At 40.4% G+C, this 15,199-nt stretch overlaps 1 protein-coding gene across 3 annotated transcripts in view; it reads right to left on the bottom strand.

The window, feature by feature from the left end:
* The window catches only part of LOC131074960 (peroxisomal (S)-2-hydroxyacid oxidase GLO4), a 139,901-nt gene that overhangs the window by 95,851 nt on the left and 28,851 nt on the right, over positions 1 to 15,199 (bottom strand). The window lies entirely within an intron of this gene.

Here is a 15,199-nt window from a genome sequence, read left to right as displayed (position 1 = left end):
TAATCAAGGCATATATGGCGTATGAACTCATGTGGAAGGATTTGGTAGCCTTGAGTCTCCTTAACTGTACGTCCAAGTAATGGCTAATCATCCTAGCCCAATGAATTGTTCCTTTCCCCTGAACTATCACCTGAATAAAGTAGAACATCCACTTCTCAAAATAGAAGGCTTGAGAAGCTCCTGTGACTCGGTTGAGCATCGTTATCAAATCTCTGTACTCTTCCTGGAAATCGATCCTATGCGGTGTGTTCGGAATCTTGCTCAGGCGAGGACGACTCTTAAGTAACCAGTTCTTGTTGATGATGCTTAGGCAAGCATCTGGATCATCTTCGTACATGGACCTGGCTCCTTCTATGCTTTTGTAGACCATATCTCTGTGCTCTGGAAGATGGAAAGCCTCACTTATAGCTTCCTCTGAAAGATAAGCTAAAGTGTTTCCCTCATTGGATACGATCGTTCTGGACTGTGGATCATAATGACGAGCACACTCGATCATCAACTCATGGCATTGGACTACTGGAGGGAAGCCGGCCGCCTTAATGATGCCACTCTCAATTATCCTCCTGGCGACAGGTGATGGCTTGCCGATGTAAGGGACCTCTCGAAACTTCTTCGTACTGAAGTTGTCCAAGTTGGTATCTCCAATGTTGCTCCACTTAGACACGATCTTGGTCTCTAGTTCTTCGTTCTTTTGATCTTCCTTCATGAGAGCTGGACGACTGGTGGATGCTCCCGCCTTCGGGGTCGCCATTGTATCACCTACACAACATTTCACAATAAGTAACTAGATTTTGCAAGGTATAACTATGGATTAGAGATTAAATTTAGGAAACTTCATGATAAGTCCTTGAGTTATCATTTCCTCAAAAACGGTTGAGCTATTGAAATTCAAAATTTCGAAATTCAAAACTTAAGGCTATGACGATCAAAATTCAAAATAAGACAAGGGATCACATCGCCATACCTTACTTGAGATCTAACTCTAAAACGCAAAATAAGGAAATTCGCCTAGGCAAAAATCAAAATTTGAAGCTTTCAACGTGATTCCCTCAAACGACCGTTCTCCTTAGCACTTCGCCACCTTTGGGGGGGGTTCTTCAATGTCTTGATGATAGCAAGTTCGCCTCACTTGAAACAAACACGCACTTCCCTTTGATGATGCTCGCGCCTTCCTTTGAATGGAAATTCGCCTCTTGAACACAATTCGCACTTCTCCTTTAAAGATAATTTCGCATGCAAAGATTGTTTGAATGATGATTTAAAATGAAATGATTTACCCTTCTTTTATAGGCGCTCACCCCCTCCATTAACTCTAGGCCGACTTGGTAAAATAAGGTAATTAAAAGCAATTTTTAAATAAAAACCAAGGGCCGACTTTGTAAAAATAAAAGAATTTAAATCCAAGCGCTCAATTTGATTTTATTTAAAATAGTAATTAATTAATTAAATGCCTTTGTTTTTTAATTAATTCGATTTTTTAAGGCAACAAATAATTAATAAATGCTCATGCGCAAATTTTAAATGCCATTAATTAAATATTCAAATTTTATCGATTTTTTGGCATTTAATAAAATTCAAAAAATGTGTTAGCGCCAAAATTTGGAGAGGTAAGGGTACAAACCATATCGCTCTGGTCCCTGGGAGAGGGACAGGAGCGAATTATCATCTTAGTCTTGATTCTTTTGCCTTTTACGTTCAAAACCATCATCCTCACGTTGAAACTGGCATGTTTGCTAGGAACCTCGGGCTTGATTGACTTGATTTCGTAGACGAATGCCTTCTAAGGTTGATATCGCCCTGGTCCCTTGGTGAGGGACAGGAGCGAATCTTATGTTCTCCTTGATCTTTGTTTCTTCAATCACCAATCTTCATCATGAGGCAAGCAACAATGCCATCCCTGCATTCCATGCTTGCTTCACTTGGCTTTTACGAGGCACATTTTGATGTTTGAAGGATTTTCGCCCTGGTCCCTTGGTGAGGGACAGGAGCGATCTCTATGCTCTAGCCTAAATTCGTCGTTTTTACACCTTGGCTTCTTGTTCATCGCCTTCCAAACGACGTTTTTAACCTTATGCAACTTTGTTTTGATGCGATCTTTGGAAGAAAATGAGTGATTTTGTGAATATCGCCCTGGTCCTTGCCTGAAGGACAGGAGCGATTTTGGTATCCTTGCTCTAGTTGATCACCTTTTGACGTTTAACTCCTTCGCATATCATCTTCTCAAGACACCTTAGACTTTGTGCAACCTTGTACGTCTTTGACTTAGCGTGATTTTTGAAAGAACTGGCTAGTATAATGAATATCGCCCTGGTCCTTCACTGAAGGACAGGAGCGATTCTTGGTATCCTGGGCTCATCTTTGTTTCTATCAACTTGCAATCGCCTTCACAATGTAAAACGGTGTCCTTTGATCCTTCTTGAACGCTTGAAACGTGATCAACATCCAAAACTTAAGCATGTTTAGGAATTTCGCTCTGGTCCCTGACTGAGGGACAGGAGCGAACTTGAGCATATAGTGCAATTCATTCATCTTTGGCGGTCCTTGCAACTTCCTTCTTCGTCGAGACACCTCAAAACGTCATTGCCACCTTACACCTGGACTTGGAGTGACTTGAATTTGGGTGGAAGGCAAGATAACTAACATTTCGCCCTGGTCCCTGGCTGAGGGACAGGAGCGAATTTTCATTTTCAAGCTCAATCACACTTTGCTAACTTCCAAAATTATCTTCAATGGACTCGTTGTGCCACCTTTACTTGCCTTAAACTCAAAACTTACTTAATCTTCGCTCAAATTTTGCCCTATGAGGAAAATCGCTCTCGTCCCTGGGAGAGGGACAGGAGCTAACATCAAGTTCGCCCTGGTCCCTGGCTGAGGGACAGGAGCGAATTAGCTTCTAGGTCTAATTTTCCTCATGTTTGTGCTTTCAAATTATATTCAACTGATAAAATGCACTTCCTTGGCTCTCCTCAAATCGTCAAATCGCTCAAATCTTGCAAGGACAAGGTAATGTTGGATTTTAAGCTCCGGTCCTTCACTGAGGGACAGGAGCGATTTTTGCTCCTGGCACAATTCCGTGTTTGTGAAATTCTTCAAATTATATTCAACGAAAAGAACATGCCTCCCTTTATCACTTCCAATCCGAAAATTGTCTTGATCCTGCAAGGACGGTAAAATTTTGAGAAACAAGCTCCGGTCCTTCAGTGAGGGACAGGAGCGATTTTGCTTCCACAGGCCAAAATATCAAAATTTCAGGACTTCAATCACTTCACAAGGCAAAAACAAGTCATTTCCCATGCCCGGAATCAATTAACAAAATTCTCAAAATTTGGTCAAAATTACTCAATTGGACAAAATATCAAAATCTCATCATTCACACTTTAGACAAATTTGGACTTTGCATTCAAAATTCCGACTGAAACTAGACCAACTCACTTAGCCTCCGGCGAATTCACTTTATTTCCAAAATTGCATCCCTCGGGAGGAAGCTCTCAAATTCAAAATTGGACTGGACTCTGGCCTGAAAACACAGTAACAGAAACCCTAAGGCTCGACCCTAGTCCAGACCACTGGCATACTAAACCAAAATCCTAAAAAAGCAGAGAGAAAGGTGAGCAAAAACGAGCAAAAAAAAGGGGGGCCCCATTTTAATGGGGCGATGTGTGAAATGGTCACAACAGAGAGCCATGGGGATACGAGCCAAAGTGGGTTGTTGAGTGGGAGCTTCTAGGAAGAGAAGCATTGGAGGCCTTGGAGCTATCTTCCCAGCCTGAATCAAACAATTTTTTGCTCGTATGGCTATGTCATATGCACCCGGTAGAGAGGCTCCACCCATCGATTGTACCATGACAGCTATATCGCTCTTGAGAGCTAAGATAATACAAGAAGGCATGATTTGGGGATGGCTTCACTAGAGAAAGAATCCTATTCCATGTCTTATGGAATCTGAAGTTGAAGTCTCCCATGAACTCGTGGGGTGCCCTCTTGATCGTAGTTAACTGCTCCACAAGTGATAGGTGATCACTTTTGTCTTCAAAATGGTTGCACAATTTCTCCCCCAATTCGGCCCAATTGTGGATGAAGCTAGACGGCAACCGTCTATACCACTGCAAGGCTTTGCCTTTCAAAGATGTGGCCAAGAGTCTGACAGCAACATCATCTTGAGTGACGTTATGGACGGAGCAGATATTTGCAATGTCTTGAATGTGCTCATTGGGTGTAGTAGTTGTTTCGCCAGTGAAGTATGGTATACTCTTCAACGCAGCCACTGGTATGTCATTCCATTGAGTCAAAACAAGGGGACTCCCCCCATTGAAGGTAACAAAGACTTGATTTCTTGCCATGTGAAACAATGGTCTATTGATATGAGTGGTGGGAGACCTTGATAGAAAAGGTCTTGTAAATGGAGTAGAACGAGACCTGGGAGATGGCGTGTTTACAACCTCGTCACCCCTGACTGGTGATAATGAAGGTCTACCTCTCCTCCTTCTAGAGCTTGCAGATGGGAGCTCTAGGAATTGAAAACTACCCCTAGAAGACACCCTTGTATGAATTTTGGGCATGAAATCTGCAATCGACCTCGGAAGTTCGGAGGTCCGGAGTTGCGGAGTATGACTACTTTGGCACCTCGGGAGCTCGCATATCCGGAGTGAGGAAGTTAGGGAGTCCAGAACCTAGGGGTTTTGAGTCTCTGGGTCTAAGCACTTCGGAACCTGGGGGTTCCAGGGTTCCGGAGTAAGATGGCTTCACTGACTTCGAAACCTAGGGGTTCCGAGGTTCCAGAGTAAGTAGAGTTATGATGACTTGGGAACCTGGGGGTTCCGAGGTCACAGAGTTATGAACTTTGTGTGAGCACGAACTGGTCCTTGAGCAGAGTCGCCAAGTGCTTGAGAGATGACTGCCTCTAAAAGCCAAAACACTAAGAATAGCACTAAATCCTTAGCATGTGAATTGAATAGGTCCCACCGGGCGTGCCAAAAACTGTTATCACAAAAGCTTGCACCCTTGCTAAGCAATCAACTCATCAACCTTGTGAAACATGGAAACAACCCCGAAGTGTGGGACCTTGCGCAAGGGGGTTGAATCTCTGGAGAAGGCCAACTTCCTTCTCATTCCAAGTGCAGGTGTTGAGCCAACTCAACACTTCAAAACTTACTACTAAGCCTATCCTAACAACTTGAAGAGGCAAAAGGAAGAGGGAATTGCTTGAAATAAAAAGAGGTGATGCACCAAGAAGAGATTGTCTCTCCCTACCGAAATGACACAAGTGATTAACTGAAACACCCTAAAGGTGCACAACTTTTCAGTTGTATGAGTGACCCCAATGCATATATGAAGGTTAGAATTCACTGAATGCCAAGAGGGGAGAAGGATTCCCACAAGTCACACTCAGAAAAACCAGTTAACACAGCATATATGAAGAGAAAGAACCACAAGACATACACCTATTATGGAGGTAAGAAAGCATACACAGCATACATAAGTTGAAAAGAGGCAAGAATGGTGATTTTCAATTAATCATAAGGCCAAAAGCCAATCTTACAATTGCAGAAATGCAAAAATTTACAAGTCTTCAAGAGAAGAAAAGAGCAAAAGAAAGCTCAAGGTAGCAGGAAGAGAACCCTCTACAATGAGGCTTAGAAGCCATTATATAGAAAAATGGGTTACAATGGTGATCATGACCCCTGCATGTCAGTTTGGAAGTGCAGGGAAGTGCATGCACTTGGCTTGTACATGCAAGCAACCTAGCCATACCTTCAAAGGGCAATCCTGAGAAGGTGTATTGACTAACCTTCCAAAGTCAGGCATGACATAAGTCACCAAGCATGGCCCCGTACCTCCCTTGATGGAAATCCTGCCAAAAACATTAAATGCACCCCTGTGGCTCCACAAAAAAAGTGCATAAGTCACCAAAACTATCGGAGCATTTAAAGCCTCGAGTGTCGATCATGCCATCCGGAAGTGTTGCAAGCTAGAAGCAAGTTTAGAAGACTTCGGAGACCGGGGTCACCGTAGTTGGGGAACTTCGGAGATCGGGGTCACCGTAGTTGGGGAACTTCGGGGACCGGGGTCACCGTAGTTGGGAAACTTCGGAGACCGGGGTCACCGTAGTTGGGGAGCTTCGGAGATCGGGGTCGCCGAAGTTGGACTTGGGAACTTCGGAACTTGGGGGTTCCAGAGTTCCGAGGTTGAAGACTTGGGAACTTCAGAACCTGGGGTTTCCAGAGTTCCGGGGTTGAAGACTAAGGAACTTGGGAACCTAGGGGTTCTGAAGTTCCGGGGTAACTTCGGAGACCGGAGTCACCGTAGTTGGGGAACTTCGAGGACCGGGGTCACTGTAGTTGGGGAACTTCAGGGTCCGAGGTCACCGTAGTTGGGGAACTTCGAGGACCTGGGTCCCTGTAGTTGGGGAACTTCGAGGTCTGGGGTCACCGTTTGGACAAGGAACTTCGGAACCTGGGTTCCGGAGTTCCGGGGTTGAAGGACAAGGAACTTGGGAACCTGGGGGTTTTGGAGTTTCGGGGTAGGAAAATAGAAGAAATGCTAAGGAAGGAAGGGAACTTCGAAAACTTGGAGTTCTGGAGTTTCGGAGCAGGAAAGAAAGATGCTAAGGCAAAGAAACTCGGAACCTCGGGGTTCCGGAGTTCCGGAGAAGAGAAAGAGAGGGCCAAGGAACTTCCGACAAGGCAACACTTCAAACCATGATTTCACCGCTTTCCTCCTTGATCAACAGGGCAGTGCTGGTCCATGGAACATATCTCTGATCGGTTCTCACTGATGGACCAAGGGTGTCATAAAATGACAACAGTACTCATCTTGGAAGTAGGAGCAAATGTCTCCTCATAATCAATGCCCTCCCGCTGTGTGAATCCTCGAGCAACTAATCTAGCCTTGTATTTATCTAAGGTACCATCGGCATGATACTTGACCATATAGACCCATTTGCAGCTAATGGGTTTCTTCCCTGGCGGAAGATCAGAGAGAACCCAAGTGTTGTTCTTCAGAAGGCTTTGGTATTCATTATCCATTGCCTATTCCCACTCTGGAATCCCTTTTGCCTCGATATAAGTCTGAGGCTCATAAATGCTGTGAATGTTGGCCATGAGAGCAAAGTTAACTGTATTTTGCCGCTTGCCCTTATTTATGGAAGATCTACCCTCAATGAGCTCATCAGGACGAAGATCACTGATGGTCTTAGCCCACCACTTAGGCCGAAGAGTAGATGTGCTAACATCAGATGGAGGAATAACTAGAACTGGAGGAGGAAGAGGATCTGCAACAGGTGGAAGATTAGCATCATCTGGAGAAAATTCAGGTAGTGCATCACCAAATTCAGATTCTGCATCATCCCTCCCATCAAGTGAACCAAATGGAAGACGAACACCTAAATTAGAAGCCTTCAAAGGCGGATCCTCAAAATTCTGCTCAAAAGAGGAAAGCTGAAATGGTCCTCAATCTTCATCAAAGACAACATCGCAACTAAAGATGAGACGATCAGTGTCTACATCAATCAGTCAGTAGGCCTTATGGTTGTCACTGTATCCTGTAAACATAAGCTTCTGACTCTGGGAATCTAACTTAGAGCGCTTGGCATCTGGAATCCAAACATATGCAAGAGAGGCAAAAACTTTCAAATGACTGATCCTAGGTTTGCGACCAGTCCAGGCTTCCTCAGGAGTCTTCCCTTAAACAGCATGAGTGGGAGACCTATCAAGGAGATAGACTGTAGTAAACACTGCTTCTTCCCAATACTTCTTAGGAACATGTTTGTGTTCCAACATAGACCTATCCATTTTTGTAATGGTACGGTTATGATGTTCTACAACATCATTCTGCTGAGGGGTGTATGGTGTGGTTAACTGACGTTTTATGCCATGTGAATCACAGAAAGTGGAGAAAGCAGTAGAACAAAACTCCCCCCCATTATCAGACCTAAGAGTAATAATAGAACCATACTCTTTTTCTACCAAGGCCTTAAATTTCTGAAATATAGGAAGCACATCTGATTTATGTCTAAGAAAGTACACCCACATCTTACGACTATAATCATCAACAAAAAGTAAGAAATACTTGCACCTAGTAACAGAAGTAGTATTCATTGGACCACATAGATCAGAGTGGACCAACTGCAGTACCTTAGAGGCTCGCCATGAGTCACCATCCCTGAACGGTGTCCTATGTTGCTTCCCAGTCTGACAAGCTTCACAAACTCGCTGATTCTAAGTTTGAATTTCAGGTAGGCCATGTACTAAATCTTCCCGAACAAGCTGAGCAAGATAATGAATGTTCAGGTGACCATATCATTGATGCCATAGACGGGAGATAGAGGAGGATTTTGCTGCGAAGGCATGCTCAAGAGAATCACCTGTATCCACAAGTCTATAAAGACCATGATCCTCAATACCAACAGCAATTGTAGTGTGTGTCGCACGATCAACAATAGAACACTTATGTGCACTAAAGATGGCATCAAGCTGAGGAGAATGCTGCATAATCTGACTCACAGAGAGAAGGTTCAGTTCCATGCCAGGAACGTAGTACACATTGAGGAATATGAGATTCCTTCCACCAAATTGTATTTGAACGTTGCCCTTGCCAACAACTGTATACTCCTCACCTCCTCCAAAAATAACTGAATGTATATAGAGAGTGAATTCTGTAAACCAATCACACCTGTGAGTGAAATGTCGAGAAGCACCAGAATCAATATACCAAGCAGAAGATTTCACATGGTCTGCAGGTCTTTTAGCCATGAAGGCATAAAAGGCAGACGCTTTTTGCTCTGTGTGCTCAGCGACATTGGCTTTAGGCTAAGACCCCCCTTTCTTCCGTTGTTCAGAAGCTATCTGATTGCGGCAATCCTTAATCAAATGGCCATATTTGTGACAATAATTGCATTGAACTTTCTTCTTTTTCGAGCCTTCCTGTGACTAACTAGAGCCCTTCTGCTGAGAGAACTGAGATGACTAAGATTTGCCTTTATCCTTGTGAAAGGATTTGGCTGCAAAGGCTTGCTCAGAGGAGGATGAAGTGGCACCGCTACCAAACTGTTGTTTCCAGCGATCCTGCTACAAAAGTTTGGTGCACAACTTTGGAAATTTCAAATCAACATTCATAGACGTAATGTTGAGAGTCTCTATGAAGTGCTCATAGGATTTTGGTCGACTTTTGAGGGTTATGACTACCATATCCTCTTCCTCCATTTTCCGACCAATAGCTTCAAGCTGATCTTGAATGTCCTTAATCTTCGTGAGATGCTCCTATAAGGACATGCGTTCATCCATCATGATGGAAAACAACTGGTTCTTCAAGAAGAACGCTCGAATTTTGTCGGATGTTTCATGCAACTCCTTCAGATGCTTCCAAATTTATGAGGTTGACTGGCTAGAAGGAATCTGAGGTAGCTGGTCATCTGTGACAGAGAGCTTGAGAAGCATGATGGCTTCCCTATTGCGGTCATCAAATTTGTGTTGATCGGCTCCGACTGCAGAAGGACGAGATTCTTTTCCCAAGACAAGATCATCTAGGCGGCAATATTCGAAGATTGTCAGCATGCACTGCTTCCAGGTGTTATAATTTTTGTCATTAAATCGCTAACTGCCTTCCAACATCAAGTTGATCAATGACGCCATCTTGCACGTTTCCCAATGCATGGAAAATGAAAAATCAAAGAAGAGGCAATAGCATGGAATATAAAGCACAAATCCCAATGCAAAAAATAGAGGCAGATACAGGTACAAACTTCAAAAAAACAGATGAAGTAAGACTGGCATGGATTTCAAGAAAATTTTCCGGCTGACCCAAAAAAATCCGAAGACAACCCAAAAAGAATCTGAAATCAGAATTGAAATCCGCTAGCATGAAATTCGAGGCATAGAAAACGATGCAGCCACAAAATTTTGAAAACAACCCAGTTGAGCTCTCGAAAAACCCGGAAAGAATCTGCAATCAGAAAAAAAATTCGACTTGATCTGAAGGGTAAAAAACCTTAGCCGAAAAATGCAAAAACCCTAGGCGCGAAAGGACAAATGATTTCGTCGCAAGAGAGGGCAAAAAATAGCCAAAAAATTGTGCAGAAGCCGAAAACCATAGTAGCCGCCGCCAAACGATCTACCAAAAAACAAAATCGTGGAAATAGACTGCAGAAGACCAAATGTTAAATCGTGTCGCGCACAGAGACAAAGCAAGGCACCGAAAATGCTAGAAAATAACACAAAATTCTGCTTCGAAGGGCAAAATCACATCACTGTTCGTGAGCAGAAAGAATGACGCAAACACACAGACACAAACACATCGCAACGCGGATAAAGGCACAGAAAGCAAATCGTGCGAAGACAGAAATTGACGTCGAAAAATGATCGGGATTTACAGCACGAACGCGTCAAAGAAGGACACGAAAAAACCCTCGACCAATCCACACGAACCAGTAGCAATTTTGAATAAACAAAGAAATTTTTCAATTAAAAATTCGTCGAATTTTTAATTGAAAAATTATTTTGAAAATAACCAGTGCTCTGATACCATATTACGGAAATGTAATTGGTAAAAAATTATTGCTGTATTAACAAATGAGCAAATATGCTCATTATAAAGAATTGCACAAAGTACATAAAAGCAAGTTTCTAAAAAAAAACTGCGAATAAGATCAGAAAGATCTTATTAGAAATATTTACATAATTGAGCATTAAATAAATAATAAAGTATTATTCTAATAGCTTGTAGACTAGGACTTATTAGTATTTTGTAATGGATTCCAATTTTCAGCTACTATGATCATTGATATTATAATTGTTTCATTTTTCAATTTTTGTATGATCAACAATTGGCAATTTTTCGCTCATCAATTTGAATAATCATTCATCAATTGTTGTATTGTGTTCCGAATCCTATTGCATGTATTTAGTTTTGTACATTTTCCCCCCCACCATCCCCCTAGCATTCCCAATTCCATTTCTAAAAACCTATTACTATGTCCCCCAATTCCCCATCCCAAAAAATAAAAAATCTATTATATATGCATGGTAATATTGTCCTTTAACAAGGTCAACCAAACTCACATGTTCATACCACTAACCTATTCCAAGAGGCTTCAACTCACATATCTGAATTAAAAGGAGTTGTCTATCCAAAAATGGGGGCATGAGAAGCATTATGATTATTTGTCTCCTCACCCTCAAACTCTTGTTTGTAGATGACTTGATATTGCTTCCATAGAGATTGCCCAAAGACCTATGAACCAATCTTTCTGGATAGAATTGCGCTATCTTGTTAACCAACAACTACAAGTGTTGAGCTTTGCACAACAATTGTTGCAACCCACACTAGATAACTTGTTAATCAAGATAAGGTTGATCACTTTGCCTAGGAAATAGCTTCGCATGATATGAAGCATGTAGCACCCACCTCTCATCATTTCTACCTCATTGAAAATCCTCAGTTTATAGGCCTCAATCTATAGTTGTCTATAGAACATTGGTTATCCAAGTTACAAAATACTATGACCATTACCATTTAGAACTTGAAAGCCTACATTAACCAAGGTGTTGCTTCACATAGTCTCTTTTCTATGCCTTCAATCTATGAGGCAAAAATCACTAATACTTACTATGATCCTTATTATCGTAAGATTGATAAGGTTCCAGCTTGTTACTACATGTATCCACTTGTGGGCCATCATATGGAGTGTGAAGGTGTTCCACTTATTACAAGTTCCCACTCATGGGCCATCATGTGGAGTGTGTGTATATTCTAAGGTAAAAGTTCAAAACTATGTCACACTTTTATAAAGGAAATTGCAAACACAAATACAGTTTTTCAATGCCTAAAAGTGACATTTATGTTTTGAATTTTAAAATGATATAAATTAATGAAATGTAGAACTCTTAATGTAGTTTATGTTTATAATTTTTAAAAAGTAGTTGGATATAGTTTTAATAAATTTAATAGAATTATTTTAATTACTAAAAAATTTGAAAAAATGAAGTTGATGGGATGTTGCTAAAAATATAGCATTTTTTTTTTGAACTTTCTTCCCACTTGATAACTTAAAAAATCTAGTGCATGGAGAAAAAAATCAGTTTTTGGTGAATATTTTTCTAATAATTTTTTAAGTCAAATTTACTCAAAATGTCATAGTTATGATGGGACATCAACTTTTGTCTATTTTTTTATAATCTAAAATAAAAAGGTATATCATCTTGGAGAGGATTCTCTCCTCTAGCGCACCCATATATTTTTCAATTTTTTTATTATATTTTAATATTTTTTAAAACTTGTAATGTTTGATTATGGTAACCTACTTGCAGTAAATTAAAATTAAAATAATAATAGAACTCAATTTTTTTCTTAAATATATATTTTTAGATTCTAGACTCTGAGCTCTACATAAAGATATTTTCATATTTTCATTAAAATACCCTTAGTTGGAAAAATCAGGAGTTCATGTTGATTTTCTGTTGAATTTTCCCTAAAAGAGGGGTTAGACTACCACATGGGCTGCCACAAACAATTTTAGGCAAAAGTGTTTTGGCTAGAACTCTTTCACCTTGAAAAGTTTCAATTAAAACATTGCATATAAATTCAACTTGATTTGAATTTTAAAATTAAGTTATATCAATTTTAATAGATTCAGATGAAAGAGTTTCACCCAAAACTCTTTGTGCCCCAAGGTGCCAAGTAGTTTCAAGTGAAATAGTTTTGCTCATATTAACTTTATTGCTTGAAAGGATGACATAGTTATAAACGTTAGCATTCATCTTATTAACTATATCCACTCATTGAGGTATCTCTTGGAATGAGAGTGTCTAGCACTCCTAGGCCACCCATGGACCACTAAGACCTTTCTTATGATGTTACCTGTATGCCAAGAAAAGCACACATTGTACCTAACAATTGACTTCCTAATTTAAATTGAATATATTCTATTATTTGTATCCAAGCATGATTAGCTCAACTGGCCAGATTTTTTTAACATGTTTTTCATAGATGTCAAGGAGTTGAAATAGGGAAACTAATATATGAGGGGATGATGCAGATTGGAGGAAAATGTGATAAGAGTTCCTGGTTGAATCTAATTTGATTTGAGGCTGAGTGGGGATTTTGCATGACAAGTGGATCCACTCAGCTATATAGGGTGGACACCAACTAGGAATGGTCATCAAATGGCAAGGTGGAAATAGGAAGAAAAGGACGAGAAGATCCTCTTGACAAATCCTACAAGAGGACAAGCTAGAAATGTCAGAACATGGAGAGTGAGAAGAATAGAAAGTGTGGCTACTCTTACGTCTAATCTACATTGTTGAAAAGTAATGTCCTAATTATAAATTACAAACAACTAAGATGAAACAAGTAATATATGTAACTATAATTTACCTAAGTTTGTTCGCCTTACACGAAAAATGATGAAAGACATCAAAGCAACACAGAAACGAAAAATGGAATAGGTCAAATGCATTAGAAGATGCTTAAAATACCCACGGTGCAACTTAAATATAGAATGAAGAGACTTACACCATAAACAGTAAAGAAAGCAACAAAGATTCCCCAACCAATCCTCAAAACCCATGTCCATAAAGAGGGAAATGTAAAGAAAAAATGCAAAGACACTCAAAGAAACTGAAATGATGCTCAATTGATGAAGAAAAGGACTAGCAATGGTTGGGACAGCAAGAGAACAATGGAACTTTAAAAAGTTGCTCAAGTTGTCAACACAAGCATGACTGACCTCCAGTGATGTAAATGAATACAACAGTGGTAAAATAAAATTGAATAGCTGGAAACAGGAAGAATCAACAAACAGCAAGATTTCAAGAAAACTGTCAAAGTTGCAAAACTGCCACAATTCTGACAGAAAATTTAAATTGTTGCAAAGTTTTAGAACAGCAAGTGTAAGGGCTAAAAGATAATAAGATACACGTGAAAACAGAAAATGATCATAAGTGAAAGCAAGAATCATGAAGGGAGAGATAGAAGACCAAGGTGTATGAATATAGCCAAGAAGGATAATTAATAAGTGTGAACAAGATGTGAGGATGATAAACAAGCAAATGTGAAGGTTGATACAATGTGCTTGACCCCAAGTATACCCAAAATAAGAAAGACAAGACTGAATAGCACCTGAGGCAAGAGCACGACAAATAACACTTTCCAGGCAACAAGAGGTGGACTTAGAAAAGCAAATAGGAGTGAAAAAAAGGATGAAGTATGAATGAAATTTGCAATAATTATCTAAGAACACTTAAGAGTAATGGACTCATTTATCTAACAAGCACTTTGAGAGGGAAGACAAACAAGAAATTTAGACTAACTGTTGTCATGAAATCTAGGAGCACAAAATAAAACTAGCAAAAATCAGATGAGACCTTCAAAATGGAATCAAAATACTAATATTTGTATGTTAAGAAATTTTGGGGCAATCTTTATGTGTAAGGGAAGCCCAAACCTCTAAAATCCTTCTTAAAACTGCGGAGATTGCAAGTGCAAACAAGTAAATTATAGTTGTGAATGCTATCAAAAGATAACTCTTTTTAACAGTGTTCCACGGGCGTTCGGGACGGGGGGACGGGGGGACGAGGGGGACGCGTCTCGGGGACGGGGGGACCAAGGGCCTAAATTTGGGGACGGCGGGGGGGACGGCGGGGGGGACGGCGGCGGGGGGGGTGGCGGGGTGGTGGTGCTTATATATATACATATAGTACTTGAAAAACTAGTTTTGAAAAGATGTATAACAGTATAACAGTATAAGAATTAGATTTCAAATGAAACTATAGGAAATACCAAGATTACTTAGATTAGTGATACGTAACTAATTGCTAATTGCTAAAACTAAAAGTAAATAAAATTTGACAAATGAAATTGTCAAATTGGAGATTTCTCATTTCTATCATATGAATATCGAAAAAGGAAAACGAAAAATATGAATATCTGATGCCATTGCAAAGTCTATAATAATAAAGATGATTACATGATTCAGCATTACAATGAGTAGCCAAATACAAATACGTGTAGCAATAGCATTACAAAAGAGACGAGTCAAATACAAAATGACAAAACTGAAAAGTGAAAACTCAAACTGTAGCTAATGGAGGCCTCTAATCATCTGCAAACTCCTCCTCACTGGAACTGCTGGACTCCTGAGGATCAAGGTCCCTCAAGCTCACACCAACTAGCCCTGCATCTGAAGTGGTAGGATCATCCTCATCAA

Source organism: Cryptomeria japonica, chromosome 2, assembly GCF_030272615.1.
Source record: "Cryptomeria japonica chromosome 2, Sugi_1.0, whole genome shotgun sequence".
Taxonomy (NCBI): Eukaryota; Viridiplantae; Streptophyta; class Pinopsida; order Cupressales; family Cupressaceae; genus Cryptomeria; species Cryptomeria japonica.
This window is presented reverse-complemented; position numbering and strand designations above follow the sequence as displayed.